At 36.2% G+C, this 24,212-nt stretch overlaps 1 protein-coding gene across 11 annotated transcripts in view; it reads right to left on the minus strand.

Annotated features, from left to right (window-relative positions):
• Positions 1-24,212, minus strand: part of FRK (fyn related Src family tyrosine kinase) — a 154,278-nt gene that overhangs the window by 56,060 nt on the left and 74,006 nt on the right. The window lies entirely within an intron of this gene.

The raw sequence follows: 24,212 nt of genomic DNA on the forward strand, positions 1-24,212 counted from the left end.
ACTTCCCTCCATCAAAGCCAAAGCCCCATTGTCTGCCTGCCATGTATGTGTGCCACGTCCCAGGCTCTAAAATGACTCATCATCTCCATCCAACCGTCCACTGCCTCACCTAACACCTCCTAGCTGTTAGGAGGCAAATATTCCAATCAAAGGATTCATGTACTTTATGTTAAAGTATGACGGATTAAAAATGTAGTTCTCCGGATATTAGTTCCTTTCTTTTCCCACCTCCGCCACTGTCCAACCCTGCCATAAGATGAGATGATTTTGCATATCTAGAAGGAATTTATTAATATAAAGGAATATTTAAGCAGTGGAGAGATTATTTGAAAAAGATACATCTGTCCAGGAAATACCCTTTTAGTAACACCTCCACTTCTTATCTTTTCCCCTCTTATCTTTACCATTCCAGAAATATAAAAGTCAGATATTGAACACACAAGTTTGTGAATGCAATCATCATCAACAAGGAATTATGGATCATTAATATCAAAGCCACTGTCACATGTATATCACGTTAATAGAAACCAATTGTTCTAATAAGAGGAAGCTGTGAATTCCTGCTTTATACAAATTACCCCTCACTGTAGGGCCATAAAGATGATCATCATCATTAAAGATTTTAGGTAAAACATTGATCTTTTCAGGTAACTTCTTTAAAAATGTAAACACTCCAAGAGAAGAAATGCAGGCTTGAGGGAAGAAATACAGGCTGGGAGAAAAAAAAAAAAATGTGTGCTATCAAAATTTAACTTGAATTTGATTGACAGGTCATGGGTATTAGAGAATATGAGTGCCCTAAGAATGACCCATTGAAAGGCATTTGGGGGAAGGAATTGAAAAGTGAGACATTAACATATAAATATTACCTTCTAACAAATGCAGGGTGTTCGTTTATCATTTCCCCAATTATCAAATTGTAAATTACAGACATTAACTGTATCTGTCAGGATATGCCAGATCATCTTGGAGTAATGAACAACTCCAAAAATCCCAGTAGTTTAAGACAACTGGTTTCACTCAGTTCCAGGTCTATTAAGGTATTGAAGGTCATCTGGAGCTCTGCTTGCTGTCAGTCTCACTCAAGGAGCTTCTATCTCCATGCTTCCATGATTGCTGAGCCAGATTGGAAAACATGGGGAATCACAGGCTGGTTCCTAGAGCTTCTATTTAAAGATTCTACTCAGGAATGAACCCACTGGCAATAAGTCTCATAGTCATGCCTAAATATAAAGAGAGTAGAAAGAGCCAATCCCACCATTTCCCAGAAGGTAGAAAATTGGAAACATTTGGTAGACTATACCAGTGACTCTGCATTGAGTCAGTATCAGGAGCAAATCGATGTCCATGGACTATTGTTTATGCAACCGAAACCATGCAAGTCATGGAAACATTCCAAAGTGGACATGTAATGAATTCACAGAAAAACAGAAATGCATGTTTTTGATTATTGCAGAAACAAGTCAATAGAATACTTGAACATAGTAAAAAAACTGAGACCTAAATATACAAATTAGTGATGAAAGGATGCATGATTCAATAAATAACACTGGTGCCACTAATAATCCATATGGGAAAAAGACTGATACTACCGACAGCATACACCATAATTTCACATAGATTAAAGGCCTACTGTAAAACGCAAACTTCAAAACTTCCTGAGGACATTGGACTAGGGAAGTTTTCTTAGGCAAGACAAAAACAAAAAGACATAAAAACCTTAGGGAAAAGATTGATAATATTTATTACATCACAGTTAAAATCTTCTATACCAACAAGGTCACCATGAAATAAAATTTGAATATAAGCCAAAAACCTGGAGAAAATAATTGCAAAGTATATAACCCAAAATAGGATTAGTATTCACGTTATGTTGAGACCGATAATCAATAAGAGAAAGACAACACAGTAGAAAAATTGGCATAGGATATAAAGATGCCTGGATATAATTGGGCAGTTCACATAAAAAGAAACCCCAAATAATTAATAAAAATGACAGGAACATGGCCTCTACACATGCTGGTGTTAGGAATATTACATATAAAACCACAATGAAATATTACGTTAGACTTTCACATTACAATTTAAAATGCTCACATTATTAGTTATTAAGGAAAATGTGAAACAAGAGCTTTTATACAGTACTAGTGGTAATACAATTGGCACAAATAATTTAGAAAGCAATTTGGCACTATCTGATAAAGCTGAGTATTTATGTACTACTCAATTTCACTTCTAGACTACATGTTGTATGAGCCCAAGAAGATACACTACAAGAACATCCATTAAAGAATTCTAGCATTGAAAATTTGGAAACAACCTAACTGTCCATCATAGGAGAAAAGATAAACTTAGTTATAGATATAAAATGGAATACTATATAGAAATTAAAACAATAACTGGGCATGGTGGTATGTACCTATAGTCATAGCAACTCAGGAGACTGAGGCAGGAGGATCACCTGAGCCCAGGAGTTCAAGGCTGTAGTGCACTATGATCGCACCTGTGAATAGCCACTGCACTTCAGCCTGGGTGACATAGAGAGATTCCATCTCTCATAAAATTAACTAAATTTTTAAAAATAAATTGTTCAAGGATGAAAGTAAGTTAAAGAATGAAAAGAATGATACATACTATTGTAATAGCATTTGTATACAGCTTAAGAAAACACGTTAGAAAACTGTACATAATTTTTATGACTACATGCATGTTTAGGGAAAGCTAATAAAGTACTCATGCATTCTTTTAACTATTTCCAGAACTGGCAATACTTTTTCACAGAAATATTTCAAGCAAAGAAGCAACATGGATGAAATATCTTGATCAACTCAGTGCATTTTCCTGATTCAAAGTGCATTGATTACGCATCAACACTAAAATGTTTAAGCAACCTATTCATCTAAGTATCTCTTTCATTAGTTCATTTCCCTCCATCTTTGCTAGCTCACAGAATGAAAGGCCTGAACACTCTCCAGTTAGTTACTGGGACAAACCCTTCAATGGACACTACTCACTCATGCTTGCTCTCCAGTGTTTTCAAATAATGTTTTATGAGCACTCTCACATGCTCTCAGTTTAGAGATGAGGAAACTCAGGCCCAGGAAAGTTTATTAACTTGAGACCACATGGAGAGGTGATGGTTGAGTCTGAAATTGAGCCAAACTTCTTTTTCGCACACCATGATACCTCGAAGTGTAATGTGAAGAGGATGGCTTGGGAACACTCAGATAAAATATGAACCATTATTTTTGCACCAGGCAAAGGGAATTTAGGATAAAGAACACCATGTATTTTGGTCCTCATTTCTTATTTTAAACTAGTAAGATTTGAGCATTTTAACAGTGTCTTAGATAAGAAATAATACATCGAAGCAGTTTTTGTCCCATATAATTGGTTTCTACCTTCAGGTTGTAAAGCTGAATTAGTATATAAACTATCATATTCCAAAGATCACTCAGAATGGCATTGTCCTATTAATAGACTATAATGTTTCTAATCTTCAATCATCCAGGCAATTTAATGGTTTCAATAACTTTCTAGAGGTGATAGTAATGCATATATGTTCAGAAACGTAACACAGCATTTGAAAGTTGGGGTACATAAATTTTAATGCGTGTATTTAGAAAATATATTTAATTTACTTCTAAGTATGTTTTTATTTGAAAAAGTAAAGGGATGATGGTTCAAAAATAAAAATAAAATGTTTAAACAAAATACAAATATGTAAGCCTTTGCAAGAATTACAATGTATCTAGCAGATTAAGTTCCCCAGAATTATTATTATATCTCCTATATATCATTCTCAAAACCAAATACTCCACTACATAAGTTTTATGTATACATGTTACATTTGTATTTTGGCTAATCAAGTCTATAAATGATGTGTTTCCTCTGTCCAGTATATATATACAAACAGGCAGTTTTTATAAATCAAATGGTTAAAGATAAAGCAATTTTACTACATTTGTAGAAAAACCCTATAGCAAAATTTTTTAGTCCTTCTTTGTTTCAACAATTTCGAACTTTTGTATAATAGATTGGTACAATCACTTTACAAGGCAAATCACACTACAGTTGAATCCATAGTAACCATGAAATAAATAAAATATTTGACTGAATGCATCAATTCACTTAATTCCTAGAATTTTGCTTAGCTGAGTTCTGATCAGGAGGTGAAAAATATAAATTAAAAAATGTTTTCTGCATGTATTGGCATTTATAACATCATCCTTCATACTCAAAGGTGATGCAATTGCTGCGGACTGCAGTCTCTAGAGCACGTGCTGCTGTAGAGACTGATGGACAAACAATAGCTTGTTCCACCCTTTGCATCTATGAAAACTGTTTCTTAATATTGAGGTTTGAACCATTGGCAGGACTGTCATTCTGGTCAAGTCTGCCTTTTAGAGCCTCTGCTGGCACCATTCTGGAAGGGCAGAAACACCCTAGGCCTGGATGTCCACCACAGCCATTTTCAGCTCTCTCTTTAAGCTACAGTTCTTATGTGCAGTAAACAGAGAGTGCTGAGAAGGGATCAAGATATCCTAGGAGTATAAAGCATCACAAAAGAGTCATACGGATCAGTCATCCTCCAACTGTGGTCCCCAGATCAGGGGCATCCGTATCACATGGAAACTTGTGTTAAAAGAAAAACCTTAGACAAATTAAATGTAACAGAATTTAATTGAGCAAAGAATGATTCACGAATCAGGCAGCCTCCCGAGCTAGAGTATGCTCAGAGAGTCCAGTGCAGCCACTTGGTGGAAGATTTATGGATAGCAAAAGGAAAGTGACTAACAACAAAAAAAAAACAGAAGTGAGGGGCAGAAACAGCCGGATTGGTTATAGCTTAGTGTTTGCTTTATTGTGAACAAGGTTTGAAGAGTTGGCCCCCTTTGATTGGCCAAACTCAATGATTGGCACAAGAGTAGGTTACTGTCTGCTCATACATCCAGTAAGGTTATCGTTTACTATGCACGGAGAAACCTTTAAGCTGAACTTAAAATATGCAAGGAGATAGCTTTAGGCTAATACTTGTTAGAAATGGAAATTCTTGGGTATCACTTCATACCTACTGAATCATAAACTCTGGGGGTTGGCCCGGCAATCTGGGGTTTATTAAGTCCCCCAGCTGAATCTAATGCGCATTAAAGTTTGAGAACTACTGAGGTATAAAAATAGGAAACCAATTAGAAATCTGTACAAGGCAGCTGAGAATGTTTGAGTTTGGCACTTACATGCAAAAAAGTATCCAGTAAAATAATACCACACATACTCACACACACACAGTTTATTGATATTTAAAGAAATAATCTTTATTGCCATACCATGCTGTGAAAAATACCTTTATTAACAATAATCAAGAAGATTAGACTCATCATATGAAAAGAAATCCTGGAAGAAACAAATACTTCAATTAGATAAAAACAAACAAAAAATACAATTTCTGTTATAGATGAAAAGAGTAATTTAAGTCTAAAATTATGTAAATATTGTCAAGTGTCTACTGTATGTAAATTATGTAACACTAACACAGAAAGATCTGTAGGACATTGTTGTATATAAAAAGGTAAATTACAAACATTAGGAGTGTTACAGGTGTATTTATATTTTAAAAAATCAACAAACTGGCCGGGCGTGGTGGCTCATGCCTGTAATCCCAGCACTTTGGGAGGCCGAGGTGGGCAAATCATAAGGTCAGGAAATTGAGACCATCCTGGCTAACACGGTGAAACCCCGTCTCTACTAAAAACACAAAAATAGCCAGGTGTGGTGGCACACGCCTGTAGTCTCAGTTACTCGGGAGGCTGAGGCAGGAGAATCGCCTGAACCCAGAAGGTGGAGGTTGCAGTGAGCCGAGATCGTGCCGTTGCCTGGGCGACACAGCGAGACTCCGTCTCGAAAAACAAAAAAAAAAATCCACAAACTAAAAATTATATGTGCTTACTTTCCTAGAGATTAGTGAGAGATTATGAAAGTAATGACAGAGAAGTTTCACTTTTTACTCTGCATTCTTCTCTATAATTTGGATTGTTTACGATAAGATGTAGTTGTAGATTACTTTAAAATGTATTTAAATATAAAAAATTAAAAGAGGTCAATCAGGAACATGTTACAAAAATTTACATGTTGTAAATGTCTGGACTAGAAACTTTGGCACTTAGAATTGATAGATACAGGAAAAATCCCAAAGGAATATGAAACAAGTGATTATGAATGAGCAGCGAAACAGATGGAAGAGATGATGTGACATCAGGATTTCAAATCTGAATGACTAAAGGACAGTATGCCCTGCAACATGTCAGAAGGCAGAGTATAATAACAGTTAAGAGTGACAGCATCTCATTACGAAGTTATTTAACCTCTCTATGACTCAATCTCCTCATTTGTGAGAATAATAAAAATTTCCTTATAGCCTTGTTTTGAGATTAAGAAGGATGACGCATGTAAAGTGCTTGATATCTCGACACATTCATGCTCAATAAATAGTAGAGATTTTAAGATAATTAATTGAAGGCAGATATTATCAATTTTGTTTTAGGCATGTTGGATTTGAGGTGAATATGTGAGCATGTGAATATGCGAATATGTGAGCATGACCTTATTTCTTTGTTTGTATTAACAGTTTCATCCCAAGTGACTCTTCTGTCCTGCCTGCTGTTCTTGACTAGGACATGCTGCCACCAGGTGGCAGTAGGCCATTTTACTAATCCAAAAAGGCAAAGGAGAACTGTTGTGTGATTAACTGTACATACTTTATTTTATGAAAAAAGCAGTTAACCTTAAAAAAAAAAAAGTATAAATGAATACCAACATTTACATAAGATAAATATCTTAACTATCAATCAAAATCTAGGGAAATCAACATGTAAATAGATGTGGTACCTCGATTAAGGTTTTGTCATTTCATCTAATAGAATCTTATTGTGCCTCAGTGACATGTACAAAGTAGGTTCCTAGGTAACTCGTAATTCTCATCAGATGAAGATAATTTTCTCTTACATTTTTTAAAGAGAAAACTCATGCCCAGCAACTGCTGGCTAGGACTTACAAAAGTTAACATATGACTTCTTTTTGTAATGTCTCCTTAAGACCAAGGCAGTCAGCCTTCAAGTACTATAGACAGATCCTGAAAAAATAAACTCTTAAGACTAGTTCCAGGAGAAAAAAAAAAAAAAACATCCTTCTAGAAAATGCAGAAAGGAAACTGGGTCAATCAACTTGGCCTGACCAATCATGGGGAAATTAAGCTAGGATGATTTCCCTGTGGGAGCTCAGGGTTGGCAGTGTCTTTCATGTTTTCATCACAGTTACACATGTTATAATGGGTAAAACCACCTATTGTCCTCACGAATGTGACTTGGCAGGCATCGGTGTCACCCACATTGGCAAAACATCTTCAATTTGCAGGGCACACTCATAATCACATTTAGTCATTTATGGTATCTAAATGAAAGGCTTGATTCATGCCCCTTGAACTATTATGGTTCTGTATGACTCACCTGCATCTACCTGTGTTTCCACAACATTAGCAAGAAAATCTCTGTGAGAGTTCTTCCTGTCAAGGTTATCATTTCCCTCCCTTTCCGCAAAACCTTCTTCGGCTCAGTATCCCCCTTGGCTCCCAGGAAGTTAGCCCTGCCACTCCCACTCACATGGAATGATAAGAACAAAGAAAAAAATAATGCTTGCAATTATTTTGTTATTCATTCCTTCCTTTCCATTTCCTTCACCATAACCCTGGTATAATTCAACATCGCCTCTTGGATTATGTAAATATTTTACTGCCTGTTCTCTTTAACATTAACAACTTCTATTTACTGATCACATAAAAGGAGGCAGGCACTGTTGCTACAAGCTTTAAATGCATTTATCTCAGTCTCTCCCCCTTGCTCATATCACCACCACTAGATTTATCGTCTCACCACATACATATAAATAAGGGGTATTTTGCTTATGGAATAAAACCCCTATTAACCTGGAAATTCAGCCCTTTCACCATCTGGACACAAGCCATTTCTTCAACTTTATCTTCCCTGTATCAGCTCTCTGTTCTAGCTTAATTCACACTCCTATCACTACTTATACTGGCAACACTAAAACTTGCCTGCTCAGAATTCCTACAATATTCAGTGACTACTCCTATGTTTTGATATGTAGCAATACAAAAGCTAGCGCTGCATTTAAAATTCTTTTTTAGATTATTCTTTGTGTACACTTGAGGCTACAGACCTCCTCAGCATAAGGACAGAGTCTGATAACTTCACCTATCTGTGGCATGAAGCACTGGCCACATGCCCTGTGGAGCTGTTAAATAAATACTTGTTGATGAAACATTAATACATTGTCCTTCAATGTGGGCATTTTATATAGTCTTCTGGTTTATACTGAACATTGAACTTTAGATAATGCTGTGTTTCGTATAATCTTCTATTTGAGCTTGCTACATAGCTTGCAGTATAAAGTGTTTATGAGAGAAGGCTTATCTGCTAGGGGCCAGTTGCAGCACAGTTTCTAATGTTAATTGGCCTTAGATCACAGATTCCAATCTGACCTCTCTCTCTTTCCCCAAAGAGAACACTTTCATATGAATGTAAAGATCAAAAATGAAATTGACTTTTCTGTCCTTTAAAATACAAGCATATCAGGGCTGCACACATGTAAAAAATTTGTGATAAAGTGACAATGTTAAATTAAGTATCAGAGGTAGGACTTGTAGTTACATAGAAATCCTTTGCTTGGGTCATTTGATAGTTTTTTGTTGCTGTTGTTCACCCTTATAGTCATCATAAATGGGAAATTTTGAAGGAATTTCTTTAGAGGGGAAGTAAGGTGAACTAAGTTATGCTTTCTTCACTGGGGGAGGTGACTATTTATAAAAGAATCTTGTTATAGTCTGAATCCACTTCCCCAAGTCTGGTAATCAAAAGTATGCAATTCCTCACAAGCAGTTTACAAAGAATATGACAAAGTTCATATAAGTATTCAATCTCAGGGCACTTTTTTTGTTTCACAACTATCCTCTATTTGGGGAAAAGGAAAAGACAGCTAATATTGATTTTTCTTTTAAAATAAAAAACAACAGAAAACCAAACACCGCATGTTCTCACTAATAGGTGGGAACTGAACAATGAGATCACTTGGACTCGGGAAGGGGAACATCACACACCGGGACCTATCATGGGGAGGGGGAAGGGGGGAGGGATTGCATTGGGAGTTATACCTGATGTAAATGACGAGTTGATGGGTGCTGACGAGTTGATGGGTGTCGCACAGCAACATGGCACAAGTATACATATGTAACAAACCTGCACGTTATGCACATGTACCCTAGAACTTAAAGTATAATAATAATAAAAATAAAATAAAATAAAAAAAGTGTGCCTATATAATGACATTTCCAATCATCAAGCCTGAAATAAAAATGTAAATTTTAACCCATCTGCTTTGATTTTGTACATTTATGATAATGTTTGTCCCAGAAACTAGAAGAATATGGATGGGTTAGAGTTGAAAGCATTAATCATTAATTTCTATCTTTGTCACATCCAAAGAAAGTAAATGCAATTGACTTATGATGCCCAGGAAAATGCCTTATTTTACAAAATACCACAAATGTTCATTCCTATTCTTTACATGAAAAAGCTTTAGGACAGTAGTATACTTCTTATATGGGACACCGTATGGATATACAGGACACTAATTTCAGAAATGACAGTCCCAAAGACCAAAGACCAAACTCAAGTCCCAACTCAAATACCAAACTTGAGTTTAGTCAGCTAGTAGTAATTGCTGATAACTTCACCTATCTGTGTGACAGCAACCTTGAATGGTGTAAACCATTCAAGGGTCAATAATGTCAAATGCAGCCTGCTCTGTGTTCCCTGGATCCAGGTTTCTCTTGCAAAAAGTAAAAAACAGGGAGCATCTTTCTTCTCTTTTCCTATACTAGAGGTGATATTCAAAATATTTTATGACTGATATAGCACACACACCCACCATCAGAAAAGACAACAGCAAAACTAGAGGCTTATGTCTAAGTTTCAGCCCTGGGGCTTATCATTTTACCACTCAGTGATGCATTATGATGTCACTGAGCTTCATTAAATCTCTTATCTCAAATAAAATATTGTAAACCTCTTGAAGGTATCTTAACCTCATTACCTACAAGGTAATAATTACATCATTTTCTATGTGCTGAAATACATTAGAAACATTAATTTCATACTAACAATATGGAGAAAAGACAAAGCAAAAGAAGGGTATATAACTTTTCCTTTGAAAATCTTAGAGCATCAAGGGAGAGATAAAAGACCACTATAACTAAGTAACCAATTCAAAAACAGTGATGAAAGAGAAATTTAAAAATCATTTAATCATCAACTGTGTGTAGTAGGAAATTAACTGTAGGCGGTAAGGAGGATGGAAGTCTTCTTTAAAAAAATATACTTTGAACGGATTTGAAAGAGATAAAGAAATCTAAAAAAATGAAAGACAAGGGTATGTGCACAAGTGAAGAAACTAAAAAGGTATTTGTGAGAAGGTTGGTTTAATGAATAGCAGTGGTTGGGGAAAAAAAAAAAAGAAAGAAATAAGGGCCGTTGATGTTTACAGATAATTCCATGTGGAAACTAACTCCATGGAAGAAGTAGACCTTTGGTGAATTTGAAAACTACAAAGAAGGGTTTTAAGATACTGCATTTAATATTTAACACAAAAGGACTTTTAAGGCCTGAGCTCATGCACCAGCAATATGAGGGGGAAAAATGTGACTTGTTCCTTAAAAATTCTTTCACAAACAAATATGAGATGGAGATGTGGAGGGTGAAAGCAAAGAGCAATTATTCCATGACTAGAAACAAAAAAGAGACTTGGTCCAAACTTTAGAGGTGAAAAGAAATTTTCATAAGGATCTACAGGCAAAGGTGCTTTAATGAGTACATGCATTTTTTTCTGGGGAGATAATCCATTGTTTTATTAAATTCTCAGAAATGCCTGTGAAAGAAACTAACCAACTCCTTTAATAAGGCCAAGTGTTTCTTCTGTATTTACAAGAGCTGGTGCCAAGGCTATAACCACAACCTACCACCTTGAAAATCACTTATCATTCATTTTTTATTCAACATTTACTTATTGATATGGTTTGGCTCTGTGTCCCCACCCAAATCTCTAATTATAATCCCCATGTGTTGGAGAAGGGACCTGGTGGGAGATGACTGGATCATGAGAATGGTTCCTCCCATGCCATTCTCATGATAATGAGTTCTCACAAAAGCTGATGGTTTAAAAGTGGCAGTTTCCCCGAACTCTCTCTCTCTCTCCTGCCACCATGTAAGATGTGCTTTACTTCCCCTTCCAACATGATTGTAAGTTTCCTGAGTCTTCCCCAGATATCCAGAACTGTGAGACAATTAAACCTCTTTTCTTCATAAATTACCCAGTCTCCAGTAATATCTCTATAGCTGTGTGAGAACGGACTAATACAGAAAATTGATACCAGTAGAATGGGGCACTGCTATAAAGAAAAACTGAAAATGTGGAAGCAACTTTGGAACTAGGTAACAGGTAGATGTTGGACAGTTTGGAGGGCTCAGAAGAAGACAGGAATATGTGGGAAAGTTCGGAACTTCCTAGACACTTGTTGAACAGTATTGATCAAAATGCTGATAGTAATGTGGACAATGAATTCCAGGCTGAGTTGGTCTCGGATGGAAATGAGGAAGTTATTGGGAACTGGAGAGACATGTGGCATTTCGTCCCTGCCCTAGCGATCTGTGGAATTGTGAACTTGAGAGAGATGATCTAGGGTATCTAGCAGAAGAGATTCCTAAGCAGTAAAGCATCCAAGATGTAACCTGACTGACTCTGAAAGCAGTCAGTCATATGCATTCACCAAGATATTATCTGAAACTGGAACTTTTACTTATCAGGGAAGCAGAGCATAAAAGTTCAGAAAATTTGCAGCCTGATCGTGTGGTAGAAAAGAGAAGCCCATTTTCTGGGGAGGAATTCAACCCAGCTGCAGAAATTTGCTAAAGTAACCAGGGGCCAAATATTAATAGCCAAGACAATGAAGAAAATGTCTCCAAGGCATGCCAGAGATCTTCATGGCAGCCCCTCCCATCACAGGCCCAGAGGCCTAAAAGAGAAAAATGGTATCATGGGCTGGGTACAGGGTCGTGCTGCTCTGTGCAGCTTCTGACTTGGCACCCTATGTCTCAGCTGCTCCAGCTCCAACTGTGGCTAAATGGGGCCAAAATACAGCTCAGGCCATGGCTTCAGAGGGTGGAAGCCCCAAGTCTTGGTGGCTTCCACATGGTGTTGGGCCTGCCGGTGCACAGAAGACAAGAATTGAGGTTTGAGAACCTCCACCCAGATTTCAGAAGATGTATAGAAATGCCTGGATGTCCAGGCAGAAGTCTTCAGAAGAGGTGAAGCCCTCATGGAGAATCTCTGCTAGGGCAGTGTGGAAAGGAAATGTGGGGCTGGAGGCCCCACATAGAGTTCCCACTGGGGCACTGCTTAGTACAGCTGTGAGAAGAGGGCCACTATCCTCCAGACCCAAAGTGGTAGCTCCACTGACAGTCTGCACCACATGCCTGGAAAAGCAGGAAGCACTCAACGCCAGCCCATGAAATCAGCCATGGGGGCTGTACCCTGCAAAGCCACAGGGGTGGAGCTGCACAAGGCTGTGGGAGCATACTTCTTGTATCAGTGTGCCCAGATGTGAGATGTAGAGTCAAAGGAGATTTGGGAGCTTTAAGGTTTAATGACTGCCCTGCGAAGTTTTGGACTTGTATGGGGCCAGTGGTCACTTTGTTTTGGCCAATTTCTCCCATTTGGAACAATTACATTTATCCAATGCCTGTACCCCTATTGTAACTTGGAAATAACTAACTCATTTTTTATTTTACAAGCTCAAAAGTGGAAGGGACTTGCCTTGTATCAGATGAGACTTTCGACTTGGACTTTTGGATTAATGTTGGAATGAGTTGAGACTTTGGGGGACTGTTGGTAGGCATGATTGTGTTTCGAAATGTGAAAAGCACATGAGATTTTGGAGGGGCCAGGGCAGAAAGATACGGTTTGGCTCTGTGTCCCCACCCAAATCTCACCTCAAATTATAATTCCCACATGTCAAGGGAGGGACCTGGTAGGAGATGATTGCATCATAGGGGCAGTTTCTCCCATGTTGTTCTCATGATAGTGAGGGAGTTCTCATGAGATCTGAGGGCTTAAAAGTGGCAGTTTCCCCTATACCCTCTCTCTCTCTCTCCTGCTGCCATGTAAGATGTGCCTTGCCTCCCCTTCACCTTCTGCCATTATTGTAAATTTCCTGAGGCTTCCCTAGCCATGTAAAACTGTGAGTCAATTAAACCTCTTGTTTATTAATTACCCAGTCTCAGTATCTTTATAGGAGTGTGAGAACAGACTAATACACTTATCAAGCATCTACTATATGCCAGGCACAGTTCTAGTTGGTAGAAATAAAGCAGTGCAGTAAATAAAATGAACAAAAAGTCTTTTATTTGTGAAGTTCACATACCAATGAAGAAAGACAGATGACAGATAAAATAAATGAATATACTGTATGTTCAAAGGTGCAAAGTGGAAAAAATAAAGCAAAGTAAGGAGGAGAAAGAGTGAATTTTTTAAATTGCTCTTAGTAGGCAGCAGTATATGGCAGGTGGAATTCCAGAGGATTTTCCTATGAGTTCCTAAAGTCAAAGTAAACAGCAGAATAGAGATGTAAAGAAAAATTGGACAAAATCTTTGAAAGGAGGAGATAAGTGAGGATCATACTCTGCTCTAGGATTGGAGCCAACATCTAGATTTCTCAACTGTAGTTTGCCCAATATCTATTAGCAATTATTTCTAATTAGCATTATTTCTAATGTAGAAATAAACAATGCCCATCAGCTTTACTCATTTCATGAAAATGCAAAATACTCAGAAGCTACAACTATTCTCCAAGAATCTCTTCAGTGGGGCTATAGTTCTTTAGCCAAAGAAATGGCAAGAATCTGTTTAATAGAGTAATGTTTTATGGAAAATAGTTATATATAAAAAGAAATAATATTGTCAATTATTATGGAATGTTTAAGGGAGAATTTTTTCATAGATAACTCTTAAATTCATATAAAAATCAAAATGTTTAAATGAAATTATCTTTCACTTTTGGCAAACGTATAATGCAGAGCACAATCTCTAGAGTAGGGTGACTATAGTTAACATTTATCTATTGTTCCTTTCAAAATAGTTAGAAAAGAAAAATTTGAATGTTCCTAGCATGAAGAAAAGAGAAATATTTAAGGTAATGGATATTCCAATTCCAATTCAGATTATATTAATGTATGAAATTATCACATGTACCCAGAGAATATGTACATCTATTATGTACCAATAAAAAATAATTTTGAAAACTATACTGTCTAATCTTAATCCATACATGACACAGAGACACACACACACATATATATGAATGAGTGGATGGATGTGTGTGTGTTTGTGTGTGTGTAGCTACACATACAAACATGGATGTACAGATATGTACTAGTTTTACTGCTTTTGGGAGATTAAAATGAAGCAAGTGCCCCCAGGGAGTCAAGCTGTGAGACCTGGTCTGCTAAAGGTCAGAACAAGCACACATGTTCTCTTTCTTTCTCCTTCCTTCCTTCCTTCCTTCCTTCCTTCCTTCCTTCCTTCCTTCCTTCCTTCCTTTCTCTTTTCTTTCTTTCTTTCTTTTTAATAATTTAGCCCTGTATACCCAGATACTCATTAAGCATTACTATCATGATTATTGATAATAGCACCAATATTAATAACTAAAGGTTGTTTAAAACCCATGTAAATGCCACCCACTGGACTTTGAAATAGTAGAAACTGAACACTTCCACAGAGCAGCTTGTTCTCAGACAGCCCGAAACAGTGCCAGAAAACACATCTTTTGTTTTCAGTGTCAACAAACTATTTGTCAGGAAACAAAAGGAAAGTTCTGCCTGCACTGGTGGACTTTTCTGAAATCTGAAAATTAGTTTACTGCTTGCTCCTGCTTAGAATTACAGGAAGAGGCAGTTGCACAAATATATTACAAGCTTACTCCTCAGAACTGTTGTGGAAAAAGGTAGACTGAGAGAAGAAAGAGCCCCCACCTTCCTACCCCCCAGCACACACCAGTGTTACTGTTAAATCAAGCTGAAAGCTGTCTCCTTACACATTTTAAGTTCAGCCTAAAGGTTTCTCTGTACACAGTGAACTGTAACCTAAATGGATGTGCAAACAGACTGTAACCTACTCTTGTGCCAATCACCAAGTTTTGAGCAATCAAAGGTGGCCAACTGTTCAAACCCTATTCAAAATAAGGCAAACACTGAGCTGTAACCAATCCAGCTGTTTCTGTGTCTCTCTTCAATTTTTGTACATCACTTTCCTTTTTCCCTCCATAAGTCCCTTTCCACAAGCTGGACTCTCTGAGCACACTCTGGTGCAGGAGACTGCCTGATTTGCCAATAGTTCTTTGCCCAGTTAAACTCTGCTAAGTTTAATTTGTCTGAGGTTTTTCTTTTAACACCACCTAAGGATTAACCTTCTCTAGGGCCTCAGTTCTCAAACTCCAGTTTCTGAAGACTGTCCCAGGAAGTGTGTACAGGGCAAATACTCTGAGAAGGTCGGAGGTAGAGCTCAGGATGCTGTAGATTCCCAAGTGCCACAGGAAATTTGGAGGCAAGTAACCCAGGTACTGCAGTTTGAAAAGCACAGCTGTTTTTGGAAAAGGGGGACTTTCTCTTAACATCTTCTCCTAAATCATGAGTCATCCTGCCATAGCCCACCTTGCACCTTTTTCTCTCCGGTCTACTCTGCCCCACACTGCCTCACACTGGACACCCCTCCTTTATTTTCAACCCTTACAAAACATTACAAATTCAATCCAAATGTTGTATAAAATTTGTGAAGAGCAAAGCTTTAAGTACAATCCAGAGTAGAAAACAAATTCAAACAGATACCAGAAATTTCTGTTCATTGAAATGTAATGCCCTTTCCTCTGAAGAGGGAATTTCCCAAAACTTTTTTCCTTATGCCTAGGGTCCCCTAACAGGTTGCTGAGAATCCACTCCTCTTCCTCCTTCCTCTGTGCCAGGGATTTTACAACAAAATTCTCCATGTTTCTGTATGCAAAGCAGTTTGACTTTCTACCCAACCCTTACTCCGAACTAGATTCCGTGTCTCCCTCTGCATACCCTAGCACTTGTTAAATTGTTCTGCTCAATTAAGGCCCATCTACTCCATGTCTTTATTCTCAGCAGCATGAACAGCCAGAGCTTTGAAAATAGAATTTTCTTTAGCACATCAAATCCTTAGGCAAAGCGCCTCTCACACCATTATCCATAGCAGATGGTAGCAACAGAATTATGCACCCTCTCGCGGTCCAGAACAAGTCTATACCCTGGAGTAAGGGTGAAAGGCAGAGTCCTTCCAGTTATATTTGTGTTTTACATAATTCAGTTTATTAAAATTATAAATGTCTTGAACTAGACTAAAATGTTTGCTCTCTTACATAGTGTTTTGAGAAACTGAAATATTCCCTGCCTCAATGACTGCCTTACTAATAAGCATATTGCAATTAAATAAATTATTTTTTCCAGAATTTTAGTGATACAAAGACATTTCCACCATGCTCTTTGCCTGGGATAATTTTTTTTAATCATTGAAATACTCAGAGCATAATAAACTCTGACCCGTTCATTGTGACTCAGGAAAGGATTTTAAAATCTTATATATTTGAAGAGACTTGCTGTTGGAAAGAGGGCACAGTAAAGGAACATCCTAAAACTTTAGAATTAGAACCTCAAGTAAGCTTGAGGAGCATATTTATCTGAAGGTGAGTGATAATAGGTTCATTACACAAGCCAGCTCCCCTCTGACTTATCTCCAATGCCTCCTTTGGATGACAAGGCAAGGGGCTTGTGGTAAGAAAGTCTTCCTCTCCAGATCAAATGACTTTGAGCACCTTGTTCCTTTCCTTCAGACCCCTTTCCTTAGTTTACTTTGTTTTGGGTATTATTTGATTAATTCCTACTCCCTGTTATACATGTAAGCTCAAGAGAGTGGGAACTTTATCTTTTATTTATCACTGGAATTCCAAGAGCCTCGCACAACACCTGGTATTGAATAAACTTGCATTCATACTGTTGAATGAATAAACAGATGATTATTTGAGGATGTGAGTCTTCCACTTGAAAGTTAAAAAGTTGACCAAATAATTTCAAAATGTAGGACAAGAATATAGAGAGAATATACTGAAGGTTTGGTACAGAAAGCAAAAGAACAAGTCCAGTTTTACCAGTAATGAATAATCTCATAGCCAATCAGATGATCACAGTCCTGTGAGGAAGATGACAATTATAACAATCATGAAAAGAATAACATTTGGATTCCACTTTATAATTGAGTGCCATCACCTAGAGTATGGCACTCATTCTCATAGCAACTCTTGGGAATAGTCAGAGCAAGGGCTTCAAAATCCCTACTTTGTGGAGAAGGGAACTAGAAATGAAAGAAATTGCACGATTCGTCATGCAGAAATAATAAGCAGAACCAGTGTGTTGGCAGATATGCAAAGCAGTTACATGTGACTTCACTAAAATTGTGCAGAATAGAAAGTGGGGAGTATAGACTTGTCCTCAAATCATACCACACTACAGAGTGGGTCAGAAAAAGCCAACAGTTATGACTTATTAAGACCCAAACTTCAGGTTCTAAAAATATTCCTGTAGAACAACAGAATATCTGTTTATGAAGTTAAACATTAACTCCTATTTGTTATTTAGAAGTAGGCTTGGTGGTTGCATAAGGATTAAAATTTGAAAATAGAAAGCAAAATGAGATGCAAATAAATATTTAAATAAGTAAAGCAATCCTAAATTTGCAGATATTATCAATAATGAATTATGATCTTAAAGAAACTTTTCTAAACTATCAACAACATAATTGATCAAACATTTCAAAAATAAAACCAAATTATTATTTATTCCATCTATAGAAAATAGTATTACAAAGTCATTGTGACATGAAGAGCCAAAGAGAATGAAGTCAAAGACTACCATAAAAAAAATTTATAAAAAACAGTTCATTAATATTTTATTATTCTCTAAATAATTTAAAGTGATCTCTTCTTTTGTCCTAGATCAATATTCTTTTTTTTTTTTTTTTTTTTTTTTTTGGAGTTTTGCTCGGACACCCAGGCTGGAGCGCAATGGCATGATCTCGGCTTACTGCAACCTCCACTTCCTGGGTTCAAGTGATTCTCCTGCCTCAGCCTCCCGAGTAGCTAGGATTACTGGCGCATGCCACCACATCTACTAATTTTGTATTTTTAGTAGAGATGGGGTTTCACCATGTTGGCCAGGCTGGTTTGAACTCCTGACCTCAGGTGATCCACCCACCTCAGCCTCTCAGAGTGTTGGGATTATGGGCGTGAGCCACTGCGCTGGGCCAATATTCCTTTTCTCAACAAATTTTGCAAACATCATTTTGTGTTATTTTTCCTTAAGAGAGCTCCCTCTACAAATTATATATTCTGTAGGCCCTCTAGATTTACCTGTGTTCAGAAATATTTTTGTAAACAGGAAATCTCAATGACAAGACTAATTTTTCCAACTCCTTGAGTTTCCATACATGAGCTCATAATAGGTATTTTTTAACTTTGCCCCATAAAACTTTTCAAATATATTCCAAAGTGGAGACAATAGTATAATCACTTTACCCAACATCCAGCTGCAACAATGATCATTTTTCTAATTGTATTTCTTGTGGTTTACTTTTAACATGAATACAGATTTCTAAACTGTGGTTGATTTCTAAACCTCAGTTGGGAAATTGAAGTGAAAAAAAGGACTAATAAAATTTCAGTGCCTTCATGTTTGTTTTTAAATGTAATATTTTATGATCCATTAACTTTTAAAATCAAGTTCTTTCTGTTCTTTAGAAACTAAAAAGATGAATTATAAATGTTTTAAATGCTGAGAAACATTTTAAAAATATATTGAAAATAAATAAATATTTATGGAGGCCTACTATAAGCTGAAGAAAAAAAAAAACACACAAGACCATGCTTGCTTACAAGTTTACATTATAGTTGGAAAAACACAAACATAGATCAGTATAAACAGAAAAGGGTCACAAAATATAAGCTTCCTAAGCATGCCATACATCATTTTGATGTCAGATAATTGGAGAAATATATTTTAAGAGAAATGTATCATGAGGAGATGTTTCATAATTGACATATATGATCAATATGTCAAATGGTGCAGACAAAATTTCATATATAATGGCTGATCATTCAAAGGTTATGAGTAAAAAGACCGATACAGTATAATTGCCTGGAATACATAACTATACTTCCACCTTCAAATTACAGTGCTATTAATAGGAGTTTGGCTTGACAAGTAGAGAGCAAGAATTTTCTGCCTTATGATTTCTTTATGCTGCCTGCAGTCTTCATGCCCATTGTATGTAATTATCTAAAATTAAATTTACAGCAAAGGTCATGTCACTTTAAAATCTCTTGATAACAAAAATAAGATGATTAAGAAATCTGTTCAACATAAAATTTCCTAGCATGCCCTAATGCAAATCTCTCTATTGCTTTTTCAAAGCCATATATTCCCTTTCAATTCATGTTCTGAAAAAAGAACAAAGTAAACCTAAAAGACATAGAAGGAAACAAATAGTAAAGAGAACAGTAAAAAATGGTCAAAGGAAAACCAAACAATGGGAAGAATGCATAAAGATAAAAATTGATATTTTTGGAAAGATTAATAAAAATCATAAGCCTCTAACAAGGCTGCTCAAGAAAAAAATAAAAAATAATTTATCAATATCAGCAATTAAAGAGGAGACCATCACAGACTCTCAGATATTAAAATAATAATAAAGAAATACTGTTAACAACTGTATGATAATAAATTTGACAACTAAGATGAAATTGACAGGTTCCCCAATAAATATATAGTACCCAAAATAACACAAGAAACAGAAAATATTAATAACCCTATATTTTTTAAAGAAATTACATTCATAATCTAAAAGTTTCGCACAAGGAAAACTCCATGCCCTCAGGGCTTCACAAGTGAATTCTACCAAAATTTAAGGAAGAAATAATGTCAGTTTTACATATAAACTCTTTCAGAAAATACAGAAATAAAAAATGTTTTCCAATTTGTTTTATGACACCCAGAGTTACCCTGATACCAAAATCATAGGCAATCATCTTTTTCCAAGAAAAGGAAACTACAGATGAATACCTCTCCTGAACACTGATTCGAAAATCCTTAAAATATACTGGTAAATCAAATTCATCAAAAATACTTCACAACAAAATGGGATTTATCCCATTTAGAAGGTTGATTTTTCTACTTGAAAATCAGTTGTAATTGACCATGTTGATGAATTAAAAAAAGAAAAACTATATAATCAGCAGCTCAATAGATGCAGAAAAATAGTTTTGAAAAATTCAACATCTATTCATGATTTAAAAACAAAAACACTTAGTGAAGTTGAAATAGAAGAAAACTTCCTCATTCTGAAAAGGGGCAACAATATACCCTTCGCCTAACATCATATGCAACGGTAAATTAAGAACAGACAAGAGCTACAAGCAGTTATATATACATTGATGCAGACAAAGTCTGCAGTTAGATTCAGGCAACTTAATTATCTAATAAAACAAAAAAACAGTAATTTTCAAAGAATGTGACAGAATCTAGAGTAACAACAACAATGTCCTATATCCAATCACAAAAATAGCAGCATAGCAAAGAAACTGAAGAGTAACCCATACTCAGGCAAAAAAGCAGTCAACAGAAACAAACTGCAAGTATGTTCAGATGTTGAATTTTTAAATGGGCAGAAGACTTAAAGAGACACTTCACAAAAGGAAATATGAAGCTGGCCAGTAAGGACAGGAAAATGTGCTCAACATCATTAGTCATCAAGGAAATGCAAATTAAAACCAACATGAGATGGCATTTCATAACAAATAGAATGGCTAACAAAAAGACTAACAATAGCAAGTATTGGCAAGGATGTGGAGCATCTCTCATATGTAAAGTCAAAATAGTACAAGGCCTTTGGAGAAATATTTGGCAATATATTATAAAGTCAAACATACATTGACCCTATGATGCAGGAATTCCACTCTTGGGTATTTACTTAAGAAAAATGAAAGCACACGTCCACAAGTAGACTTGCACAAAAATGTTAATATGAGTTTTATTTGTAATAGACAAAAATGGGAAGCAGCCAAAATGTTCATCAACAGGAGAATGAAGAAACAAATTACAATATAGTCATACAGTGAACTAGTACTCAGAACCAAAAAGCAGCAAACTAATGATACATACAACAATATGATTGAGCCTCAAAACCATTACGTCAAGCCAAAGAAGCAAGTCACAGAAAATAGATATATGATTGCATTTATATGAAGGACCAGCATAGGCAAAACTAAGCTATGGTGATGGAATCACAGGGACAGGGAAAGGGAGAGTATCTGGAAAGGGATATGGAATTTCCTGAGGTAATAGAAATGTTCTACATTGGGAGCCGCAGTGGCTCAGGCCTGTTGTCCTAGTGCATAAGGAGGCGAGGCTTAAGCGTTTGAAGCCAGCCTGGGCAACATAGAAACCTCTCATCTATATAACCAAGAAATGTTCTACATCATTATTGTTATGTCACTTGATATACATTTATCAAATTCCATTGAAATGTAAGCTTAAAATCTGTTTATTGTACTGTGGGTGAACTGTACTTAAGAAAAAATAATTTTTCAAAGCTACATTTAATTTTATAGCCCTAATATTTTCTTAGTTACACTTGAAAATAAGTAGGTTGACTTTTGAAAAAAAAATTCCATTGAAAAGTTTGATCACAGAAATCTTTTCATAAAGTTTTTATCTGCTGCTATAGAATCCTGAGAACCTACACATACACACACACACACACACACACACACACACACACTAGACTGACCCATGTGAATATAACTTTCCTGACTCCTGCTTCCTTACCATCAAGGAGGGTATAGAAATGACAGTGAGTTGCTTGGGGAGAATATCTGCTTTCCTGATAAGATACTTATCTTTTTAAAAAAGGTCTCTGGAGAGAGGGCTTTAAAGCAAAGAATAGAAAGAATTGCAGGCCCCATGAAAGGAAGAAATTAGAATTAGTGAGGCCCCAGAAGATCTGTCAAAAGATATCACATAGACTGCCATTGCTTCTTTGTTTAGAAAGGTGTAGAGATAGCCACACATTGCAGAAGACCAGCTGGATGAAGCTTAAATCCTGGAATCAAGAAAGTAAATATCTAATTGGCAATATTTGTTATAAAAAGTTATGCTCCCAATTAGCTGAGGTTTTTGGAAAAGATATTCAGATTGAAAAGTCAATAAAAATGTACTGCTTGCTTTCACTTTATTCAAAAAATGACTAAAATTTTATCTTAAAATCTTAAATCTTAAAATAAGGAATCTACTCTGTATTTATGAAATATTCTATTGAATTTCAGCAGTAAAAGGAAATTCTTGCCACTAATGGTGAAATCATCATGAACTTATACCTAGACCATAAATATATTTTCAAATTAAATAAGTCTTTTCTAGAAATGATAAAGCTTGAAACCACACTCTTGTCATTTTGACCTTTTACAAAGCTAGACTTATTAGAAGACCTAAAAGCACCCAACATATGTGGTTATATCTTTATTTGTTATAGCCTATTTCTTAACAATGTCCTTCCTATTACTTACATTTGTGTGTTATAATCCTCTGTTAATAATATGAGTTATCTGTCATTGGTTCCATAATACAGAATGATAAACAGTGTTAGGAAAACAAGCTATAGTTCTCTGTTTATGTTGAATCCAAAGTTCGCCATTTACTCACTGTAAAGGAGTATGTTCCACATGTTGCATGGCCTCTGGCCTCAGTTTCCTCATCTGTTAAAAAGGGGGTATTAATAGTACATTCTTCACAGGGTTATTTCAAAGAGTAAAGTAGAATTGAATGGAAACAATTTCAGCACCTTAATATCTCCTTGACATTTCAATTGGATTCTACCAATAACTCTATAAAGTAATCTACCAATAACTCATTAAAGCACAGAGAACAGTGGCCCTATCTTTTCATGCTCCTCCCTCCTTCATGACAGTACCCACAGAAGAGGAATTTTGTGTTTCTATAATGCTAAATGCCATAAAAATATTTTTTAAAAGGAAAGACTCTAGCTGTATAGACTATGGTTAGTCTGTCATCCATTTGTTCATTTACATAGTTTCGAACTTTGGAATCAAGACTTCTGATTTCAGTTGAGAAGTGTGCAGCAAATAATTCTCTAATCAAATTGTACTAATGTAAAAAGCAAGAAAAAAGCCTTCAGGATCTCCAGCTAGGCAAAGAGTTCCTAGACTTGACACCAAAAGTATGACTTACGAGAGAAAACCATGATAAGTTAAACAAGGAAGGAAGGAAGGGAGGGAGGGAGGGAGGGGGAGGGGAGGAAGGAAGGAAAGACATGCATAACACACCCACCCACCCACCATTCGCTTTTGTTTTTTTTAACTGATGATAAAAAATAAAATAAAATTCTTTGGGATCCAAGTTAGAGAGAGCTGTTTGCTTTGTCCACAAGGAAAGGCTTTGAGAAGCCAAAAGGTGACTTATTAATTCTACAAAGAATTTACCAGAAGGAAGGAAATGCAGCATCAGTGAATGATGCAAGTAACCAGCACCTGGAGATGTCATCAGCTGAATACCAAAACGGGGCAAACTGAATAGTGAAGAAAGATGTGTCAAAATTGGGCAAGGAATAAGGTATAAAGTAGGGGAGAAATGATAAGGAATTTATAATAAATCTCTGAAGTATTGGCTATTGCTTTATGTATAATTTGGCACACACAGGAATAGGATCAGGTCTTAAAGAGTTGCCTGTGGGCCATGTGAAACTGTTAAATGCATTAGGAAAGATATGTTAGATGTGTTGGAAAACTGTTAAATGAGTTGAAAGTAATTGTTACTAATAACTTCACCTAGTGATTGTGAGGGCTAATGAGAGAGCATATTTAAATCATCCAACAATGTTCAAACTGTTGTTCTTTAACATGAAATAACTTCCTCCCATTATACTACTAGAACAAAACAAAAACATAGTCGCAA

Source organism: Macaca mulatta, chromosome 4 (assembly GCF_049350105.2).
Source record: "Macaca mulatta isolate MMU2019108-1 chromosome 4, T2T-MMU8v2.0, whole genome shotgun sequence".
Classification (NCBI taxonomy): domain Eukaryota; kingdom Metazoa; phylum Chordata; class Mammalia; order Primates; family Cercopithecidae; genus Macaca; species Macaca mulatta.